Source organism: Chrysemys picta, chromosome 1 (genome assembly GCF_011386835.1).
Source record: "Chrysemys picta bellii isolate R12L10 chromosome 1, ASM1138683v2, whole genome shotgun sequence".
Classification (NCBI taxonomy): Eukaryota; Metazoa; Chordata; order Testudines; family Emydidae; genus Chrysemys; species Chrysemys picta.
In genome coordinates this window covers 262,271,226-262,290,870 of record NC_088791.1, presented here as the reverse complement: position 1 = coordinate 262,290,870, position 19,645 = coordinate 262,271,226, and the positions used below count along the sequence as shown (strand labels likewise).

General features: G+C 42.7%; 1 protein-coding gene across 1 annotated transcript in view; it reads left to right on the top strand.

Moving 5' to 3' along the window:
- GPC5 (glypican 5) overlaps nucleotides 1-19,645 on the top strand; it is a 1,025,745-nt gene that overhangs the window by 48,163 nt on the left and 957,937 nt on the right. The gene's annotated exons all lie outside the window — the stretch shown is intronic.

The following is a 19,645-nucleotide window of genomic DNA, read 5'->3' as shown; positions in this document are numbered from 1 at the left end:
TGTTCAAAAAGCATTTTCTTAACTTTATCATATGCTTAAACTGATCTGTGATAAGTTATCTATTTTAGTTCCTCTTAATGCTTATTGTACTTTATCAAAGAGCGTATTAATTGTGGAGGACTGGCAACTTGACTGTGTGGCTGGTAACTAGTGGTCTTTGAGAAAAATAAGGAAGTGGGTTTAATTAGGCACTTTGTTTAGGACTTTACACCTATGAGTATCTAAAAAGTGTCATGATAAATTTCACCTTGATATGCATGCACACTGCAAAGCCCTCCCTCGGATCAATTAGTCCTTGGCAGGGTTGGTGGTGTAGTAGCCGTTCATCGGGTTCTCTCAACGGCAACCCCTCCACACTGGTTAGGGGTCCTCTGCATAGGCTGAGGTGGAGGGCAGTTGGGGGCATGGAAAATGGGAGGAACATGGGCTACGTGAGTATATGTAATAAACTAATGGAAAGAGAGAGCGCTTAGGGCAAAGCCCTGGTCTTGCTGAAGACAACTGGAGTCTTGCTATTTGTCTTTCAAGGTACTTGTGTGGCCCTGATCATCAAAGTGCCTTGCAAGGATTCATAAATTTATCCTTACAATACCCCAGTGAGGTAGGGAAATATTGTTATGATATGTGAGTGTTAGCTCCCTATAGCCCTGGAAAGCTGCCCCTACTGTTGGCTATATCATAATTTTTCAGCAAATGAAGTGAACTGATAACCCATTAACATTGACACTACATCATCATCCTGTTCAAATGTAACTCTACATAAGTTGAGACTTCAGATGTTAACTCACATGTAACTTGATTACAAGAATATGCCCATCTGCCCACATTGTATTCACTCTCCAGAACTATAAACCCTAACACCAAATTCCCACTGTCACGGTTACGGGACTAACTTCACTTCTGTCCTTTTTCTGGTCTCTGAGTACATACCTCAGGTGTTAGGCCTCTTGTTCTCATCTGTTTTTGGGTGGTAATTGCTAAGCCTTTGTTCGTCCAATGACTATGCTGTCTAAAGAGACAGGCAGCCATTTTGTCTTTTCAGTGATGACTGTCACCAGAGGGGATAAATGCACTGGGTGCTTTCTGATAGGATCTTTACTTTGGTCTCCTTTATTTTTCTTTTAATCAGAAATAAGTTATTCAAATTAAGTGTCTGTTTTCTCTTCGTGTATAGGGAAAAATACCTCTTAAAATTGAATTAGCTAACTTGTAGGGAGCTTTTAATATTGAGGCTTTAAAATGAATGATCAGTTGTATATTGAATTTCCTTTTTATAGAAGGAAGAATAGATTCATAGATTCCAAGATCAGAAGGGACCACTGTGATCATCTAATCTGACCTTCTGTATAACACAGGCCATAAAACTTTCCTAAAATAGTTTCTAGAATAAATCATTTAGGAAAAGAAATCCATTCTTGATTTAAAATTGTCAGTGACTGAAAATCCACCATGACTTTTGGTAAATTGTTCCATTGGCTAATTACTCTCATGTTAAAAAATTATGCCTTATTGCCAGTCTGAGATTTTCTAGCTTCAACTTCCAGCCATTGAATTATTTTATACCTTTCTCTGCTAGACTGAAGAGACCATTATTAAATATTTGTTCCCCATGTAGATACCTATAGACTGTAAACAAGTCACACCTTACCCTTCTTTTTGTTAAGCTAAATAGATTGAGCTCCTTGAGTCTAAAGGATTAGAAAACATGCATTATAGTGATAATCATTCTCATGGCTCTTCTCTGCACTGTCTCCAGTTTTATAAACATCTTTCTTGAATTGTGGGCACCAGAACTGGATGTTCCAGCAATAGTCGCACCAGTGCCAAATATAGAGGTAAAATAACCTCTCTACTCCTGCTTGAGATCCCCCTGTTTATGCATCCCAGGATCACATTAGCAGCTCATTTTCACCTGATTATCCACCACAATCCCCAAGTCTTTTTTCAGAGTCACTGCTTCCCAGGATACAGTCCCCATCCTATATGTATGACCTATATTCTTTGTTCCTAGATTTGTAAATTTATGTTTAGCCATATTAAAACGCATATTGTTTGCTTGCGCCCAGTTTACCAAGCAATCGAGATTGCTCTGAATCAGTGACCTCTCTGCTTCATTATTTACCATTATGCTAATTATTGTGTCATCTGCCAACTTTACCAATGATCATTATATGTAATTTTCCCACAAGTCATTGATAAAAATGTTAAATAGCATAGGGCTAAGAACTGATCTTTGAGGGACCCCATTAGAAACACACCCACTCGACTACTAAGTTTAGTAGCTTCTATTTAATATCTTCCAGATATATTAGTGGAATAGAAAGAATGTTATCATCATGACCATATTATGAGACTGTTATCTGTTATTTTTACAAAAGTACAAAACAGAAATATTTATTGATCACTTCTGCCTTTTCTGCATTATTATTGAATATTCTACCATTGCCATTTAGTAGTGGACCAAAATCAAGGTCAGGATTCTTTTGGTTTCTAATATATTTAAAAAACTCCTTAACTCTGCTGGCCAAAGAGTGCCTCCTTGTAGCCTTTTGCTTCCCTTATCAATTTTCTACAATTCCTACCTTCTGATTGATATTCTTTACTATCAACTTGCCCTTTCTTTCATTTGTATTTTTTTTAAATGTTTATAGCTTTACTTCCCCTCAAACCCAGGTGAGAAGGAAATACTATAGCATGTGTAAGCTCTCAGCCATCTCTAGGTTTAAAACTTTATTTGACCTTAAAGAGATGACTTGTAGAAATTTGGGTGTTGAATGTACAATTGAGTTTAAAAGGAAAATCACCACCAGTGTTGCCGAAAATTTGAGGTGGTTGCTAAATTCAAGTATGGCCATTGCAGCCAGATATGCCGAAATAAACTTGCATGGATTCCAGATGTCCTAAAATGCTGTTCTTGATGTGTGTTTGGGTCTTTCAAGTCACAGAACACATAAGTGATTGCTGAAATATTCTCAAGGTCATTCTCATTGGCCTGGGAGTCGCGATCGGCCGAACCTGCGGACACGGCAAGTAAACAAACCGGCCCGGCCCACCAGGGTGCTTACCCTGGCGGGCCGTGTGCCAAACGTTGCCAGTCCCCTTTGTATAGTATTATTTTAGAAATGTATATCATCACTTAATAAAATACTAGTATAATGCATATGCACAAGAGGGAAGAGTTAATATTGCAGACTTTATTCTGGTATTTCCTGACATATGTGCTCTTAACTAAGAAAACCTTAATGATCTTGTGATGCAATTTTTAAAAAAATATATTACACAGTATCATGATATTATGTTGCAAAATTATGACTACAAAATAGATCCAATGCCTACTTTAATCTAAGCAAGGAAGATTAAGTGGATTTACAGACATGTGCAATATTTGTTTGAGATTATAGTGCCAGGGCCACCCAGAGGATTCAGGGAGCCTAGGGCACGGCAATTTCGGGGGCCCCTTCCATAAAAAGAAGTTGCAATGCTGTAGAATAGTATATTCTCGGGGGGGCCACTGTGGAGCGCGGAGCCTAGGGCAAATTGCCCCACTTGCCCCCCTCCCCCGGGCGACCCTGTACAGTGCTATTAAATGTGATGAAGTAGCAACCAATTAAATTAAATGAATTATGTGGACAAGAAAATATATTGCAAACTTCTAAACCACTTTCTTTGGTAGGCTACTTGGCCATCAGGTACAATGAACATTGGTTCATCCCTGTAAAAAAAAAAAAAAAAAAAAAAAAACCATCTGTGGTGGCAGGGATTCAAATGTTTTCAGTTTCAAAGGTTTCTTAGAAAATGACTTGAAGACCAGAAAACTCTTTTCAGCAGGAGCTGCCATTTCCTACTTCTGGTTTCAAGTGATACATTGCTTCGTAGATAATTTGTAATATAGGGAGTCACTTCAAAGCAAAGGTTTAACTTTTTCCTTCTCTTTCTAGTCTGTAGTTCTTTATAGTGAAAACACAATGAAATATATACATAAATTAAATCCAAGCACTTGATGATTTCACATTTCCTTGACTACATGGATAAAATTATTCTGGGTCAGATTATAACAGCACAAAAACTAATGGGCTGATTCCAGAGAATCATAGAAGGGACTGCAAGGGTCATCTAGTCTAATCACCTGCCAAGATGTGGGGTTTGTTGTGTCTAACCCATCCAAGACAGATGGCTATCCAGCCTCCTTTTGAAAACGTCCAGTGAAAGAGTTTCCACAACCTCCTGAGGCAGTTCCATTGTCCTTCTGTTCTTTCTGTTTTTCCTGAGATTTAATCTAAATCTGCTATGATGTAATTTGAACCCATTGCCTCTTGTCCTTCCCTCTGTGGCAAAAGAGAACAACTTTTCTCCATCTTTTTTATGGCAACCTTTCAAGTATCTGATGACTGCTATCATTTCCCCACCTTAATCTCTTTTCCCAACTAAACATACCCAGTTCCTTCAGCCTTTGCTTATGTGTCTTACATTCCATCCCTCTGATCATCTTTGTTGCTCACCTCTGGATCCTTTCCAATTTCTCTACATTCTTTTCTATACATTGGTAACCAAAACTGGATACAGTACTCTAGCTGAGGCCTAACCAGTGCTGAGCAGAGCGATACTTTCACCTCCCATGACTTGAATGCTATACCTCTGTTAATGCAATCTAAAATTGCATTTGCTTTTTTTTGCAACAGCATCGCATTTCTGACTCATATTGAGGTTGTGATTCACCACAACTCCCTGATCCTTTTCATCAGTTTTCCCCACTCTGTATTTGTGCATTTGGTTTTTCTTCCGAAGTGTAGCATCTTACATTTTTCTTTGTTGAATTTCATTTTGTTGTCCATAGCCCAATTCTCCAGTGTATCTAGACCTCTCTGAATTTTAGCTCTATCTTCCAAAGTATTGGCAAGCCTTCCTAGCTTTGTATCACCTACAAACTTGATCATTATGTTCTCTATACCCACATCCACATCATTAATAAAGATGTTAAACCACACCAACCCAGAACCCCACTTGAGATCTCCCTCCAATCCAACATCATTTCATTAATAGTTACTATTTTGTTTGCGGTTCTTTAACCAATTATGTATCCACTTACTGGTAGTTCTGTCAAGCCTGCATTTCTCCAGCTTACTTATCAGAATGTCATGCATGACTGTGGCAAAAACCTTGCTGAAGTCCAGGTATATTATGTCCACTGCATTCCCCCATCCACCAAATCAGTTACCCTGTCAAAGAAGGAAATCAAGCTGGTTTGGCATGATTTATTCTTGGCAAATCCATGCTGGCTGCTGGTGATTACCCTTCCTTCTCCAGGTATTCGCAAATTGAATGTTTTATACATTGCTCTAGTAGCTTCCCAGGTATCGAAGTCAGGCTGAATATTCTGTAGTTTCTAGGCTCCTCCTTTCCCCCCTTTTTGAAGATAGGCACTGCGTTAGCCCTTCTCCAGTCTTTCGAGACCTCTCCTGTCATTCATGAGTTTGTAAATATTATTGCCAGTGGCTCTGAGATTTCTTCAGCTAATTCCTTCAGTACCCTTGACTGAATAGCATCTGGTCCTGCTGATTTGAATGAATTCAGATTGGTCAAAAGATCTCTGATGCATTGCTTACTTAACCCAATCTGCATCCCTTCCCTTTTATTGTACATGATAACTTCGCTAGTCATCCGGTCACATTTTTTGTGAGAAAGCTGACGTGAAGTAGAAATTGAGCAGCTCTAACTGCCTATCATCTTCTGTCAGCTGCTCACCTTCTCCACTGAGTAGCAGACTCACACTGTCCTTGATCGTTCTTTTTTGTCTGACATATCTGAAGAACACCTTCTTGTTGTTACTAATATTTCTTGCCAGATGTAACTCATTCTTTGCCATGGCTTTCCTGAATTTGTCCCTATATGCTCACGCTATTCCCATGTGTACTTCCTTGGTAATAGGCTCCTCCTTCCATTTCCTGTATGTATCCCCTTAGCTTTTTAGATAGCTAAAAAGCTCCTTGTGCAGCCACATTGGCCTCCTGTGGCTCTTCTTATCTTTCCTCTGTGTTGGAATAACTTGATGTTAAGCCTCTAGTATTACATCTTTTAAGAACTGCCAGCCCCCTTTGACTCCTTTTCTTTCTGATTGGTCTTTCCATAGGACCTTGCCTACGTGGGGGAGGGATAGCTCAGTGGTTTGAGCATTGGCCTGCTAAACCCAGGGTTGAGAGTTTAATCCTTGAGGAGGCCACTTAGGGATCTGGGGTAAAATCAGTACTTGGTCCTGCTAGTGAAGGCAGGGGGCTGGACTCGATGACCTTTCAAGGTCCCTTCCAGTTCTAGGAGATAGGATAGGATACTATTTCTCTGAGTTGGTTGAAATCTGCCTTTTTGAAGTCCAGTGTCCTCGTTTTGATGATCTCAGGTCCTCCTTTCCATAGGATCTTGAATTCTATTAGATCATGATCACTTCCTCCTAAGTTCCCGACCACCTTCATGTTTACAACTAATTCATCCCTGTTCGTTAAAACCATACCCAAAATGGATGACCCCATAGTTGTTTCCTCAACTTTCTGAACCAGAAAGGATGTACTATGTTTTACTGCAATAGTCTTCCAAAAAATATCAGGGAAGTCAAAATCCCCCATTAATCCTAGCTCCAGTGTGTTAACTAATCTTGTTACCTACTTGTAGAATGACTCATCCACTTCCTCTTCCTGATTTGATGGTATATAATAGACCCCCACCATAACATTGCTACTGTTCTTTTCCCTGGTTATCCTCACCCAGAGATTCTCAGGACTGTCATTCACTTCCCATTGAACTTCAGAGCAAGTGTATACAGTGCATAAGTGTATACATTCTTGACATACTTTTCCCCATAGTTATCCTTTTGAAACAAGCTATTTCCCCCAATGCTGGTACTCCAATCCTGGGAGTTGTCCCACCAAGTGTCTGTGATGCCAATTAAGTCAAAATTTTCTTCATATACCATGACTTCCAGTTCATCCTGCTTGTTACACACATTCCTTGCATTTGTATACTGGCATCGAAGATATTTTGCAGCCATAGTGCAGTACACTCGGACCATACCTGTACTCTGACCCTACTCTGGGGGCTGTGAGCAAGGCTGGTGTGCCCTTATACTATTCTACACCAGCTGAGCAGGACCTCTACTCCGATGATACTCTTAAGTGGCAGGTTCTGACTGCTTTATGCTATCAGAATAGTGAAAAGGGGGTGTAGTGTAACTGAGAATCAGACCCAACTTGTTTGTATCTAGTTTCACGTAAAAAACAGCATTGAAGAATTGTCAAAAGGCGAGAATATTTAGGTGAGTATTTGAAACTTCATTATTAATTCACACTTGTGCTTGTATGGCAAACAAATCTTTAAGTACTCCAGGGTTTTTTATTTCTATTCAACCTTATTTTTAGTTTTTGGATACATTTGCATACATTATATCTTGTGCTATATATACCTCCTACAGGTGTCAACTCTGGCTAGTATAGGGGTTTAAAGGGGTTTGTAATGATTATGACTCTCTCATGTCACTCCTACATTTTATTTTATGTGACCTTTGAACTAGTCACTTAATTGGTCTCTGCCTCAGTTTCTGAACTGCAAATTGGTGATAATACTACTTAGTATTTGACATGTTTTTATAGCACTTTACAGATATTAACTAATTAATCCTCATAACTCCTTTGTAACATAGGTAGGTAGGCAACCTTCTTGAAGAGGAGGACACTTAGGCAGAGAGGTGAAGTGACTAAGGGTATGTCTATACTAGCACTTTTGTTGGTAAAATTTTTGTTGGTTGGGGTACTACTTAGAGGTAGTATAAAAAAACACCCCGCTGACCGACAAAAATGTCACCAACAGAAGCGCCAGTGTGGACAGCACTATGTCGTCAGGAGACGCTCACCTGCCGACATAGCTACCACCACTGCTCATTGGGGATGGCTTAATTATGCTGGCAAGAGAGCTCTCTCCCGCTGGCTTAGATTGGCTACACATGAGACTTTACAGCCGCACTAGTGCAGCGGTACAACTGTGCCACTGTAATTTCATAGGGTAGACATAGCCTTAGGTTGTAAGCTCTTTGGGATAGGCACTGTCTCTCACTGTGTGACCTATAGGTGCTACTAAAATAAATTGGAATTATTTAAACTTTCCTTATGTGAAATTTGTGGGGCATGTGACTTTCTTTTTCAGATAATGTTTTTTGAAGTGAGGTTTCGTTATTTGAGGTTCTAATTTATATCAGATACAAAAGGTGACATATTTACATTCAGAAACCTGGAAAATTTGACTGACTGGTCATAAAAAATACAATACATTTGTTAACATAATGATCCAAACAGGGCACTTGAAGAGACTCACAATGATGATATGAAGTAGGACAGTATTATGTGGAAAACAGTCAGGATGTGAGGTTAATGTTTCAGAACAGACTGAAGTCTGCTATAATCAGTGCAGTTTCATAGAAGGCCATTTCTATTCTATAGCCTTCTATCCAAGGCAAAAGATGTTGTTTTTCCAGTGTAATGCAGGTTATACAGTACTTGGAATATCATTCAATATTCTGATTCCCTCAGTTTTAAAAAAATTATTGAAAGTTAAAAAGATGGAAGAGCAACCAAAATGATACGTAGATGTGAAAATATTATTTAGAAAGAAGGATTAAGGGAATTAAAAGTGTTTAGCCTAAAGAAATCATGTTTTAAGTTTGACCTACAAATGCTAACAAAAATGTTCATTTAATTAGGAATATAATAAAATAAAAATAGGGATAGTAAGGCAGTGCTATACTGTGATAACATGGGACTGATATGACTCCTCTGATCTGGCTCCAGACTTCTATGCTGTGTCCACTTTTATAAGCATAGATCCGAGTTTTGCAAACACTGGAATATGTGCCTAATATTAAGCATATAAGCAATCCCATTGACGTCAGTGTGGGATTGTGGTCCTAGAACATGGAGCTGCTGAACCTGAATGTCATGACTTGGGGAAAACAAAGATAAGTAACAATGTGTGAAATTCATAATGACATGCCACAACATAGGTTTCAAGTATTTTTCTATTTTGTTACAGATGTAAACAGGCTTATTTTTGCCCTAAATATTGCCCAAGTTAAACATTTGCAAGCCAGTCACGTCTTCCAGCACTAATGGAATTATATACTACATTTTCAAGAGACAAGAAGCCAGTTTGAGAAAGAAGCCTTCTTTCTAAGCAAAACTGGACTCGAAATTGGCTGGTGCTTGTTGGGATTTTATTTTTCAGTAAAAACTGTTTTCTTTTATCCAAAACATGCAAAAATCAACTTTTACGTGTGAAAGTTTTCAGTTAAAAAGTAGTCATTTTGACAAAACTGCAAATGAAGCAAAATTTAGAGGAGTTGTAATTGTATGAAATAAAATGTAAACATTCCACAAAACTCCTTTGAGCAAAAATAATGAATTTTACACTACTATAATTGACTTTGTGTGTGCTTAACGTAAATAGTTCAGAAGGAAGGAGAACTATAAACACTTAGAGGTAGTATAAAACAAAGAACAGTGGGCGCAGAATAATAGAAGACAAATTCAACTTGGAATTCTGGAAGTACCCTGATGGCAACTAGAAATGGACAGCAAAAAGTCCACTTACCCTCCTGTTCACATCTTTCCAGTTCACATAGAAAGTCACCAGCAGTACTGAATAAGACATAGTATTAAGGGCACATGAGCAGTCCAAGTTGAATGGAAAGTTTGATATTTAAAACTAGCAGCAACTATTCCCCCAGGATTCATATCCCTCATGTCTTTTCCCTGAATGAGGGGCTGTGAGGAAAGATGGGTCTTGTAGCATGACTAAAAGTCAGCAAATCCGGGCTTTTGGAGAATCGTTGGAGGGAAGTGACTTCCCCAGTGATGATCCCATTGTTACTCCAGCTGACCATTAGCTCAATCTCTATAGCAGATTCCAATCTGACATGCTTTTTATTTTTGTCGTCTCAGTAGATCCAGGCTGTAGGGCCAGAATTTTCAAAAGAGGCCAATGCTTTTTAGATAGCTCAGGTTTTTTTTATTGCCCAATTTCAGAGGTGCTGATCACACAGTTCCCAATGACTTCTGAAAATCAGGTGCAATTGTCTCAAGTTGGGTATCCAAAAGTAATGTCTGCCTTTGAAAATTTGACCTTAGGAATCACACACTATGCTCTTGAGCACAGAACATTTGGTAGTAGTAAAGCCAGGAAGAGGTCATTAAATTTATGTGAGAGTCTAAATTTTTCTGCTCTGTACATATCATTTTTGTTTTAATTTGCTTGGCAAATTAAGTCCAGAGTCCACTAGAGAATTTAAAAGGGAAGAACAGTATATTTGTAATGTAACTGGTGTTAAGCCAGGTGTATATCATTAATACGTATTGTTTGAAACTTGCCTTTCTCATAAATTGAATTCTTCATTTACTTGCTCATACTACGTACTTTCCTGACATAATTATAAAATGTATCTTACAGGTCTGACTTTCTTTTGAATGTTTGTTTTATCCCTGTGATGCTTTGTATTTAATAGTAAACTGGTTCTCATTTGAACAAAAGAGCAAAATAAATAATACTAAATGTTCTATTCCTGTGTGATAAGCAAAGAAAGCGTGATTTTTATAGCAGAATTTATATAGAGGCAATGTCTGTGACAGACATGGAGCTGATACATGTAATGTTATGAATTGTGCTGTGTAATAATTTTATGAACATTGTATGTTACCTGGTTAGTGAGAGGGAAATATTGTATATTGGGGTTAGTGGAATGTTTATTATATGCCTATTATGCTTGGATTCAATAGGTTCAGTACGTGAAGGTGACACAGTGGCTTTCCAGATTACACCCAAGCAAGCACTTGAAAGACAAAGGCATCCTTCTAAGTTCTACGAGCACGCGAGCTGATTTTGAGTGGCACGCAGCTCCCTGCTGCGGTCCCGTCCTCCAGCCCCACTCAGCCCTCCCGCCCACCGCTCTGCCCTGCGGGGGCAGGAGTCAGAAGCTTGGTTCTGCGGCAGCCAAGCCTCCCCCCTCCCCCCACTTCTTCCCCCAGTGTGGTGCTTTCCTGCCCCTCCTCCTCTCCTTCCCTGCGCCAATCAGCTGATGGCCCTAGCGAGGGGGAGGGGGAAGAGCATCAGCGTGCACACAGCTCCGTAGAGGAGGCAGAGAGAGGTAGGGACGGAGCCTGGGGGAAGGGGGTGGAACAGGGCATATCCCTTCCAGCCCCCTGCCATGAGCCGCTCAGGGCTGGGGGCTGGGAGCACCCCCATGAGCCGAGCACTCCAGCCTTCTGCCCTGCACCCACCACACATCCCAGCCCTCTGCCCTGAACCCCCCCACCCCAAAACACACCCAGCCTTCTGCCCTGCATCCCCACAGCCCCAGCCCTCTGCCCTGAACCCCCCACACCCCAACACACACCCGGCCTTCTGCCCTGCACCACCCACAGCCCTCTGACCTGACCCTTGAACCCCCACACACCCAGCCTTCTGCCCTGCACCCCCCCACACAACCCAGCCCTCTGCCCTGATCCCTGAACCACCCTGCACACCCCAGCCTTCTGCCCTGAACCCCCCTCCCCCAGCCCTCTGCCCTGACCCCTGAAACACCCCCCCCCCTTCCCCGGGTCTGCGGTCCCGGCCATAGGCCCACTGCTGGCCTAGGTGAACAGAACCCCAGGCTGGCAGCAAGCTGAGCAGGCTGGAGGCGTAAGATCAGCATTTTAATTTAATTTTAAATGACGCTTCTTAAACATTTTGAAAACCTTGTTTACTTTACATACAATAGTTTAGTTATATAATATAGATTTATAGCAAGAGACCTTCTAAAAACGTTAAAATGTATTACTGGCACTCAAAACCTTAAATTAGAGTGAATAAATGAAGACTCGGCACACCACTTCAGAAAGGTTGCCTACCCCTGTTCTAGGCAGAAGTGATGCAGCTGTTTTATCAGGCTGGAATGCTAGCGATCAAAAGGATTATAAACATTAAAAAAGTCTCGATCCCTGCATAGGTTGGTGAGTCACCTGGGGCTATCCAAAGGGTGACATGGTAGGTGAAGGTAATCTCTTTTATTGGGCCAACTTCTGTTGGTGAGAGAAACTGTAGTCAAATCCAACAGCAAAACTTCAGAAGTTATGATATTAGAGAAAGTTTTCTATATTCTGACTATTCAAGAAAATGTCAGAAAATCTAAAACTGGTTCTCACCCAAAACATGATTGTCAAGGCTGCTTCCCCACTTTGAACTTTAGGGTACAAATGTGGGGGCCTGCATGAAAACTTCTAAGCTTAACTACCAGCTTAGATCTGGTCTGCTGCCACCATCCCAAAGCTAATTCCCTTCCCTGGGTAGCCTTGAGAGACCTTCACCAATTCCCTGGTGAATACAGATCCAAACCCCTTGGATCTTAAAACAAGGAGAAATTAACCACCCCCCTCCTTTCTCCTACCAACTCCTGGTGGATCAAGATCCAACCCCCTTGGATCTAAAAACAAGGAAAAATCAATCAGGTTCTTAAAAAGAAGGCTTTTAATTAAAGAAAAAGGTAAAAATCATCTCTGTAAAATCAGGATGGAAAAATAACTTTACAGGGTAACCAAACTTAAAGAGCTCAGAGGACCCCCCTCTAGCCATAGGTTCAAAGTACAGCAAACAGAGATAAACACTCTAGCAAAAGGTACATTTACAAGTTGAGAAAACAAAGATAAACTAACACGCCTTGCCTGGCTGTTTACTTACAAGTTTGAAATATGAGAGACTTGTTCAGAAAGATTTGGAGAACCTGGATTGATGTTGGGACCTCTCAGTCCCAAGAGCGAACAACTTCCCAAACAAAGAGCACAAACAAAAGCCTCACCCCCCCCCCCCCCCAAGATTTGAAAGTATCTTGTCCCCTTATTGGTCCTTTGGGTCAGGTGTCAGCCAGGTTACCTGAGCTTCTTAACCCTTTACAGGGAAAAGGATTTTGGAGTCTCTGGCCAGGAGGGATTTTATAGTACTGTACACAGGAGAGCTGTTACGCCCTTCCCTTTATAGTTATGACACGCCCCCCTAAATCACAGATAGTGTTGGACGTCCGGTTCCACACTGGCTGTGATTTCTTCCTGGAGCTCTAGGAGAAAACAGAGTTAATAAGACACATGTACCTTTAGACATACTACTGATTATATAAAAACTAACAATATGTTCTGTTCCAAGAACAATCTTTAACCAGTTGACTCTGGGAAATTTTCCCGGGAGAGTGCATCAGCCGCTTTGTTAGAAGCTCCTGAAATGTGTTGTATTTCAAAATCAAAATCTTGAGAGCTAAACTCCACCGAAGAAGTTTTTTTGTTATTCCCCTTGGCAGTATGAAGCCACTGTAGTGCAGCATGGTCTGTTTGTAGTTGGAAACGCCGTCCCCAAACATATGGGCGTAGCTTTTCCAGCGCGTACACAATGGCGTAGCATTCCTTTTCACTGATTGACTAGTGGCTTTCCCTCTCAGACAGTTTCTTGCTGAGAAACACGACAGGATGGAATTCTTGATCCGGTCCTTCCTGCATTAAAACTGCTCCCACACCCCGCTCGGACGCATCTGTGGTTACTCGGAACGGTTTGTCAAAGTCTGGGGCCCTTAGCACAGGGTCAGACATGAGTGTCGCCTTAAGCTGGTTAAAGGCCTTTTGACACTCATCAGTCCACTGAACTGCATTTGGCTGTTTCTTTCTGGTTAGGTCTGTCAGCGGGGCGGCGATTTGGCTGTAGTGTGGTACAAATCGCCTATAATATCCAGCCAAGCCTAAGAAGGATTGGACCTGTTTCTTTGACTTTGGAACCGGCCACTTTTGGATAGTATCCACTTTGGCCTGTAGGGGATTTATAGATCCTTGACCCACCTGGTGCCCCAGGTAAGTCACTCTGTTTTGGCCTATTTGACACTTTTTAGCCTTAACAGTTAGTCCTGTCTGCCGGATGCGCTCAAAGACTTTTTCTAGGTGCTCCAGGTGTTCTGTCCATGAATCAGAAAAAATGGCCACATCATCGAGGTAGGCAACTGCAGATTCTCCCAATCCCGCTAGGAGACCATCTACAAGTCTTTGGAAGGTGGCGGGTGCATTTTGCAACCCGAAAGGGAGTACGTTGAATTCATACACCCCTGCCTGGGTGATGAAGGCTGACCTTTCCTTAGCGCGTTCATCTAGTGGTACTTGCCAGTACCCTTTGGTTAAGTCTAAAGTAGAGATGAATTGGGCATGTCCCAATTTCTCCAATAGCTCATCTGTGTGTGGCATTGGATAGTTGTCAGGATGAGTTACAGCATTTAGCTTACGGTAGTCCATGCAAAAGCGTATTTCCCCATCTGGTTTGGGAACTAGAACCACTGGAGATGCCCATGCACTATTAGAGGGACGGATTATACCCATCTGTAGCATGTCCTGGATCTCCCTTTGTATAGCAGTTTGGGCATGAGGTGACTCCCGATAGGGTGGGGTTCTAATTGGGTGAGCATTACCTGTGTCAGTGGAGTGGTATGCCCGTTCGGTCCGTCCTGGAGTGGCTAAGAAAATTGGTGCAAAGCTTGTGCACAGCTCCTTGATCTGCTGTCACTGCAGATGTCCAAGGGTCGCGGAGAGGTTCACCTCTTCCACGCCATCGTCCCTTTTTCCTTCGTAGTAGACACCTTCAGGCCACTCCGCGTCATCTGTTTCCTGGGTTGTAAACTGGCAAACGTTTAATTCTCTGGAATAAAAGGGCTTAAGAGAATTAACATGGTATACCTTAGGCTTTATGTTGGAGGTGGGGGAGGCTATGCGATGGTCCAGGAGCGCCTAGGAGCTGTTAACTGTGAATGGTTCTTCCCACGACGCTTCCATTTTATGGGCCTGGAGCGCCTTTAAGACCATGACTTGGTCTCCTACTTTGAAGGACCGTTCTCTGGAATGTTTATCATACAAGGCCTTTTGCTCTTCCTGAGCATCCTTTAGGTTTTCTTTAGCAAGGGCTAAAGAGTGTCGGAGGGTGCTTTGTAGGTTGCTTACAAAGTCTAGAATGTTAGTTCCTGGAGAAGGCGTAAACCCCTCCCATTGCTGCTTCACCAACTGTAATGGCCCCTTAACCTCGCGGCCATACACAAGTTCAAATGGTGAAAACCCTAAACTGGGATGTGTTACAGACCTGTAGGCAAAAAGCAACTGCTGCAACACTAGGTCCCAATCAATGGAGTGTTCATTTACGAATTTACGTATCATGGCCCCCAAAGTTCCATTAAACCTCTCCACCAGGCCATTGGTTTGATGGTGGTAAGGGGTGGCAACCAAGTGATTCACCCCATGAGCTTCCCACAGGTTTTTCATGGTCCCTGCCAGGAAATTAGTTCCCGAATCGGTAAGGATGTCGAAGGGCCAACCTACCCTGGCAAAAATGTCTGCTAATGCCTGGCACACACTTTTAGCCCTGGTGTTGCTTAAGGGTACTGCTTCCGGCCATCGGGTAGAAAAATCCATGAAAGTCAGTATGTACTGCTTTCCTCTGGGGGTCTTCTTTGGGAAAGGACCCAGAATATCCACAGCTACTCGCTGAAATGGGACCTCAATTATGGGTAGTGGCTGGAGAGGGGCTTTAACCTGGTCTTGGGGCTTTCCCACTCGTTGGCACACCTCACAAGACCGGACATAATTAGCAACGTCCTTGCCCATTCCCTCCCAGTGGAAGGACTTCCCCAACCGGTCTTTGGTTCTATTCACCCCAGAATGGCCACTGGGATGATCATGGGCTAAGCTCAAGAGCTTTACCCGATACTTAGTGGGAACTACCAACTGTCTTTGAGGATGCCAGTCTTCCTGGTGCCCACCAGAAAGAGTCTCCTTGTATAAAAGTCCTTGTTCTACAACAAACCGGAATCGGTTAGAAGAGCTGAGAGGCGGTGGGGTGCTCCGTGCCGCCACCCAAGGTTTCTGAAGGCTGTCATCTGCTTCCTGCTCGGCCTGGAACTGTTCCCTTGATGCTGGAGACATCAGTTCCTCCTTGGACTGTGGACTGTGGCTTGGTTCCTCTGGAAGCAATGCAGGTGCTGGGGCTGTTTCCATTGACTGTGAACCGCTGTCCGCTGGTGCACTATGTGGTATTTCAGGCTCTGGCTGAGCCTCTTGGGTAGGGTTATCTGCTGCTTCTGCCAGTTCAGGCTCGCTGGTGCCCTCTGGCGTTGGAGTGGTAGACGGGTTTGCAAGCGCTGGACTCAGTGCTGGCAATGGTTCTGTTGCTGGTCGCGTTGCCAGTTCCGGTTCTGGGACTGGCTTTGGCTGGGTCTCTGGGATTGGATCCACTACGGCTGTTGCAGTCGTTGGCAGGGGATCCGGTTCCACCACCGTTGTTTGGGTCTCTGGTAACACAGACGGGGCCCTGGGGGACGGCTCAGGAACAGGGATGGGGGTGAAAGCTTGTTTAGCCTGGCTGCGGGTGACTATTCCCCCCCTCTTGGCTAGCTTCACATGGTTGGCCAAGTCTTCCCCCAGAAGCATGGGGATGGGATAATTGTCATAGACTGCAAAAGTCCACATTCCTGACCAGCCCTTGTACTGGACATGCAACTTGGCTGTAGGCAAGGTTACAGACCGTGACATGAAGGGTTGAATTGTCACTGGAGCCTCTGGGTTGATGAGTTTGGGGTCCACTAGGGATTGGTGGATAGTTGACACTTGTTGAAACTAACACGCCTTGCATGGGTGTTTACTTACCAGTTTGAAATATGAGAGACTTGTTCAGAAAGATTTGGAGAACCTGGATTGATGTCTGGTCCCTCTCAGTCCCAAGTAGGGTGACCAGACAGCAAATGTGAAAAATCGGGACACGGGGTGGGGGGGTAATAGGAGCCTATATAAGAAAAAGATCCAAAAATCGGGACTGTCCCTATAAAATCGGGACATCTGGTCACCCTAGTCCCAAGAGTGAACAACTTCCCAAACAAAGAGCACAAACAAAAGCCTTTCTTCCCCCCCCCCCCCCAAGATTTGAAAGTATCTTGTCCCCTTATTGGTCCTTTGGGTCAGGTGTCAGCCAGGTTATCTGAGCTTCTTAATCCTTTACAGGGAAAAGGATTTTGGAGTCTCTGGCCAGGAGGGATTTTATAGTACTGTACACAGGAGAGCTGTTACGCCCTTCCCTTTATAGTTATGAGAATGATATCTAATGTCTTTGGTCCAGTGGTGGGAAACCTGTGGCCCATGGGCACTGGAAGCTGCAGGTGGCTGTGCAAATGTAAACAAACTGTCTGGCAGCCCACCAGCAGATCACCCTGATGGGCTGTGTGCGGGCTGCAGGTTGCCTACCGCTGCTCTGGGGATGACCAACAGAAGTTGATCCAATAAAAGATATTACTTCATAGGGTGACCAGATAGCAAGTGTGAAAAATCGGGACGGGGTGGGGGTAAATAGGCAGCTACATAAGACAAAACCCTGAATATCGGGACTGTCCCTATAAAATCGGGACATCTGGTCACCCTATTACCTCACCCAACTTGTGTTTCTAATATCCTGGGACTGACACAGATACAACTACACTGCATATCCAGAGAGTGTCAGTGAACTCTTACAAGGAGACATTCTGATAGAGAGAGGCTAGGCAGAAAAGTCTATAGGGAGCTAGTTCTACTAAGGTCCCCATACAGAAGATGGTTAAACACTTGATAAGCTAGACATGTGTAATGCTTTTAATATATATTTTCTTGAAATGCTTTTCTTCTAAACAAATAATAATTTGCTTTAAAGTGTGGAGTTTGGTCACTGATTCGCACTCTCTTTGCCCCAGAGGGAATAGAACTTTGGGGTCTGAGCCTAAGTCAGACCCGCTGAGGAAATAGTAGTTAGTACCCAGGGACTGCAACCCAGACCCCAGTTGGAGATTCACACGATTCCAACCTGAGCCATGTGATGGCTTGAGGCCTGAGATGTGGGAGGAGGTTGCACTCAACAAGACTAGAAGGGGTGAGCGGTTCACAGGGTAACTGTAACAATGTTTTCATTAGATACCATGTTTAGGGTAAGAACTAGTTTTACATTTCCTGACACTTTCTTAAATAATCAGAATATAGAAAACTTTCTCAAATATAGTAACTTATGGAGTTTTACTATTGGATTTGACTGCAGTTTCTGTAATGTTTCCTAACACACTTTCTCTCTATTTTGGCTCTTCCATTAGCTTAAAGTAGTACCATAAATCCAGTGCTCATTGTGTTCTCCACACACAAAGCACCAAAGTCTTTCAAAATGTGATGCACAGAGACATTGCATATGTATATACACTAGCTCAGAGGTGCCGACTTTCTAATGTGCCGGTGGGTGTTTGGCCTGCACTCTGCCCCAGGCCCTGTCTCCACTTACCGATTCGGGAACTAATTTCCTGGCAGGGACCATGAAAAACCTGTGGGAAGCTCATGGGGTGAATCACTACTGCAAGCCATGGAACAGCTGATCGCGTCGGGTGGGAGCGCTGGGGGTAGTGGGAGGAGCTGATTGGGTGGGCTGCTGGTGGGTACTGAGCACCCACCATTTTTTTTCCTGTGGGTGCTCCAGCCTGGGAGCACACACAGAGTCAGCGCCTATGCACTAGCTTGCTCTGATATCATATCACTGCTGTTCATGCGCTTCTGTATTAGCTCAACTGGAGGGGTAGGCAGTAGTAGTGTGGCATGATTGTAAAAGCTACCTTTAGGGCATTTTACCAAACCTTTCTATTTGACCAATCTTGTCCACCATACCCAGAATGTCATTCACAGTATCAATACCCTCCTACTCCCTTTTTAAAAAACCCAAAAGAGGAGAAGAGCCAAAGACACCATAGTGTTTAGGAACTTTGCTGTTACCAATCTATTTTATGTGGGCTGCATTGAGATACCATAGTGACAGGAGGCAGTAGAAACCCCTAAAATAGACAGATATTACAGTCACTTAAATACTGTCCCCACTCCTGCCAGCCCAATTTCTAGTAAATATTTTAAAATATTTGTAGTGATATTTTTTATTTTATTTGATACGTCTCCATTTCTTTCTGCTTTTTCTTATCTTCATGATTGTTAAAAATGAGCATGAATAAAAATAAAACCAGAGAGAAAATTGAAAAAAACCCAAATATAATCACTATAAACTTCAAAAAATATTTTTTTTAAATTAGGATTATTTATTCTAATATCTCCTTCTCTCTCTCTCTCTCTCCTTACTCCTAGTGCTAGTTAGGACTTTTTTGGGGTGAGAGACAACTCCCATGGAAGTCAGTGCAATTAAGAAAGGCCTTGACCTTGCTGTGTGAAGCCCCATTGATTTCAGTGGACCTCTGCATGGGTAAACAGCTGCCTCTGTGTGGATCATGGAGCAGGACTGGGACCTGAATTGAAGATGAATTAGACATGTGATATGCAATGCTTGCACAAGGAAGTCATTATGTGCTCAACAATAAGACCATCCAAAGCACTGGTAACATTGTTCAGTGATTATGGACTCAGGCTTTTCACTGCAATTCTTACTTGAGCTGAGAATCCTTTATCTCAGGTCTTAGATTGATCTCACTGAAAGGGGACATGGCCACGGTAACCTTGCAGCTGTAGGCTGTCCTAAAATGTTTTTAGACTCTAACATAAAAGCACACTTTTCCTTGGTATTTTTGGAG